The following is a 4,228-nucleotide window of genomic DNA, read 5'->3' as shown; positions in this document are numbered from 1 at the left end:
CCTAGATAAGTAGATAACGTGACTTTGTTACCTGAGAATGGGTTCAGAACTATTTTCACCAATGCCTCTAACTGGGCTATCGGATGGCCGTTGATATCGTGAGCATTTTCATCGACACCTCTGACTAGGCTATCGGGCGTTGATATCGTGAGAACAGGCCCTTTCCTGTTTCACGTGTGAAATTGTGTGAAAGGAGTTATTTTCAACGGATAGTTTGTGTATGTGGGTGTGTGTGGGGGAAGGTGTGTTTGAACTGTGTGTGTGTGTGTGTGTGTGTGTGTGTGTGAAGACTCTGCAGCGACACCTTTCCCAGTCAGAGAGACAAGGACGGCAGGCATGGTGGGGACAAGCTATTACATATCAGTAGACAAGATATTCTTTTCAATTATTTACACAATTTTTACTCCGTGACTCCGTCTGTGCTTTGAATTGATCTTGTTGGCTGTGAGCTTCTTGGGCTCTGGGGTTTCCACTTTTCTGTACCCTAGAAAGCTAGGTTTCTGTTTCTCCATGTAATTGACGTTTCCGTTGAGGCCAGAGGGCTTTGCTCAATTTAGGGTTTCTCAGTACCAGGTTTATGGCTACAGCATGCTTTTCGTTGGTGGACTTTAAAGCCACAGCCACAGCCACAGCCACAGCCACAGCCATAGCCATAGCCATAGCTTGCTGAAGGCTTCCTTAGCCACAGTATTTGCCACAGCCAGAGATAGCTGAAGGTAGCCATAGGCATAGCTTGCCGAAGGTCATAGACATGGCTTTTCTTGATACCTGAGCTATGGTCTAGGGTTTCTGTTTGTTTTTGTTTGCTAGTGTACTGTGTTCATTGAGATCTGAGAAAGAAGGAAGCTTACAATTTATTCTGCAGAATAGAATTTTTAGGGTTTGCTGCGAGGTTATGCATCTGAGAAGAGACACCCGGGAAAGGGCTTGTCGTCGGCACCGAGATTAAAGATCGCGCGAGCAGTTGTGCGTGCACAGGAACTGAGAGAGAGAGAGAGAGAGAGAGAGAGAGAGAGAGAGAGTCCTCTTCAAGTTCAAAAGGAGCTCCCCCTGAAACCCTAGGATTCCTGGGAGGAGGGCGGTGAAAAGTTACGAGAATAGCTCAAGGCTATGGCCTTGAAGCTCTGAGTTCTTTTCTGGTCAGTACTATAGCTGGATGTAGCTTCGAAGCTTTTTAAGCAGCAGCTATTGTGATGCAGCTTTGGAAGCATTTCTTTGTTTCCATTTTTACTGCTTTATGATGCTTGAAGCTTTTCAAGCAGCAGAGATCCATTGATGCTCTGTATCTTAAGCAGTGAATCTATTGTGAAGAAGCTCTGAGCAGTGAGGCTATGGTGATGAGCTTTTCAAGCAGAGAAGCTATGGTGATGAAGCTGTGAAGCTTGTCAAGTGGAGAGAAGCTACGGTGATGAAGCTCTGAGCTGTTCAAGCCTAACCAAGATTAGAAGAGTTCCTCATCCTGATGGCTTTCAAGCTTCTCTAGTTTCCTTGTTTTCATCGCCTGGTGAAAAGCTTTTCAAGCAGTAAAGCTACGGTGTTTAAGTCTTGAAAGCCCTTCAAGAAACTCCTCACTCTCTTGCACTTTCAATCTTGGCAATGGTGTTCAAGCCTCCTTGCCCAATAGCCCCTCCCATGCCCCTCCCCTATGACCCCTTCGATCGTCTTCCCGACCCCCTCCTCCTATGTATCTTCAACAGGCTTCATGACATCAAAGCCCTCGGCAGATGCTCTGCTGTTTCCAAGCGCTTCAACTCTCTGGTCCTGCAGGTAGAAGAAGTCGTCGTAAAGGTTGATTGTGTCATTTCGGCAGAAGAAAGCAACCTCTCCATCAAAGGAAAGGGCTTCCTTACTCATCTCTTGAGGGTTCTTGTTGGCAGCCTTGTCAAGCCTCTGCATGCTTTGCAGCACCTTTTGGTGCCCAAGAAGAGCATCATCCCGGAAGTATCCCATCATTCTCCTGGGGAGGTTCTGAAGAACTTCAAGGGAGTAAGACGCCTCAGAATCGAGCTTCCGGGAGGAGAGTTAGGGATTGAGGATGGGATTCTTTTGAAATGGAGGGCCGAATTTGGCAGCACTTTGGAAAGCTGTGTAATTCTAGCTGCATCTTCGCTAGTAAATGCTGACAAGGGTGAATCCATTGAAACTCACAGCGCAGATGCGGCTTCAACAATGGACACCACAGTAAGTGATGAGAATTCAATGATCATGCAGGATAGCAATGGCGGGATCCCAGAGTCTTTTTTTACTAATGGTGGATTAAAGCTAAGAGTTGTGTGGACAATCAGCTCCCTCATAGCTGCTTCTGCAAGGCATTATCTTCTCCAGCAGATAATACTTGATCACCCAACATTGGAAAGCCTCACGTTGGCGGATGCAGATGGCCAAGGGACACTGTGCATGAATAAACAACAGCTTATTGATTTCCAAGACAATCCCATTGCGGCCTCTGCCTCATCAAACAGGACTCAGGTGCCAGCTCTCAAAATCAAACTCTGGTATGCCCCTTTCTTGGACCTGCCGGGTGGAGCTGCGATGAAGGGTGCGACGCTCGTTGCCATTAGGCCCAGCGATCTGTTGGCAAAGAAAGACCTGGAGAACTTCCCTATTAATGCATTTGAGGAGCCTTTCAATAATGCTGCAGGCTCCCTGGTCAGGAGGCGGACCTATCTACTTGAAATGAATTCCTTTTAGTGATGTGGGCATGATCTTTTGCAAGAAAGTCATCATACCTGACAGGGTGCATCAAGTAAGTACCGATCTAACTGCTGCATCGAGTTTGTTTTTACCAGATGCTCCACTGCTTTCCAAAGGGAATGGTTTTGATAAGCGATAGGCTCACATTTGTGTCTCTCTTGATTGTTATGGGCATGAAGGCCACTGATTTCCGTTAGATTGGATAAAGCTGTTGGTCAGCCAGTTCAGTGTGATGGTTTTGCCTGAGATGATGTTGGGCCAACAGATAGCCTTAGCAGTACACAAGTTGTTCTACTCTATACTATTAATCTTCCCAACTAGCATGCTTGAATCACACAAGTGCTGAGGATTCTGAAGAATTGTCAGTTTGATATTGCCTTTCCTCACATGTTGGGTGGGAGTGGTCTCTGCTTTTTTTTGTCTTGAAAGCTGAAGGTGTTGGTATATGGTACTATATGTCATAGGGAGCTGTGATCTACTTTAGATCCACTATGACAGCCGTATTGTATTGAGAGTTCTTTTATGCTATTTACTAAAGAAATGTAAATATTTTGAGGACAACTAAATACCATGACTTGTTGCCTCTTTCCAGTTACTTGTGAGTGATACATGTAGTAATTCAGGCTTTCAGGACAGAAAAGGAAGGTACTATTCCAGAGTTGTCTGTAAAATTGGTTGTTTGATTGCTGGTCTTCAGCGGTGTGTAAGTGGTCTTTATTGAAGCCTGTACTCCTGTTGTGTACTGTGAAGTGCCTCGTAGCGTAGTGGTGTCTATTTAGGGTAGAGGGGCCTGTGTGTGTAGTACGTCTACATATGGTTGTCTTCCACATGAATGTGATGTTGCTTTCCAATTTCATTTTTATATTTTACCTCTTTAGAGCATGGGAAGCAGCACATGGCACAAAATCCATGTTAAGGTCCTAATAAACCTGCACAGCTGTTCAGTTGCACCCAACTTAAGCTTGAGGTGGTTACAGATATAACCCCACCCATTAGGCCTCATTGCCACTCCCATCTCTCCCGGCCTAAGCCTTGTCCATTGGATGGTGGGGCCCTTTTGTAAAGGGCTGAAGGGTGTCTCCCTTGTTTATTTGAGAAGGAAACAAGAGGCAGCCTATGTAGAGAACATCACCCACCAAGAAGAGGGAGGAGAATGCCATTGATAGGTGGAGCCTCAAAAAATGACCAGCCATCATCATGTTGTGCTACCTAATGTGGTTAAATGTCTGGATCTGCATGGTGATAATGGAAAAGGTGCCTGAATGTTTCCAGGGCTACTAGTGAGATTCCAAATTTACCTCTCTCTCTCTCTCTCTCTCTCTCTCTCTCTCACACACACACACACACACACACACACACACACACACATGCATGCTAGCAAAGCGGGCATGCAATGAGCTTCAATCAAGAGATCTTGGGTTTATAAATATATGTGTGTGTGTGTGGTGTGTAGGCATGCATGCATGCACATAACACACACATGCTTGTATCAAACACATGGCAATATCTCAACATAGCAAAACGTGGGGTTGTA

The 4,228-nt window shown here is 45.5% G+C and overlaps 1 pseudogene across 1 annotated transcript; it reads left to right on the top strand.

Moving 5' to 3' along the window:
• The first annotated feature begins 380 nt into the window (after window positions 1–380).
• LOC147603642 (F-box protein At5g46170 pseudogene) lies at window positions 381–3,260 on the top strand (annotated as a pseudogene). Its single transcript, XR_015265570.1, has one exon. The product of XR_015265570.1 is annotated as an F-box protein At5g46170 pseudogene (transcript).
• The last annotated feature ends 968 nt before the right edge of the window (window positions 3,261–4,228 follow it).

This window comes from Cibotium barometz, chromosome 63, assembly GCF_041138505.1.
Source record: "Cibotium barometz isolate CiBa-2024 chromosome 63, ASM4113850v1, whole genome shotgun sequence".
NCBI classification, from domain to species: Eukaryota; Viridiplantae; Streptophyta; class Polypodiopsida; order Cyatheales; family Cibotiaceae; genus Cibotium; species Cibotium barometz.
Note: the sequence above shows the minus strand (reverse complement) of the source record. Positions and strands in the feature narration are given on the sequence as shown.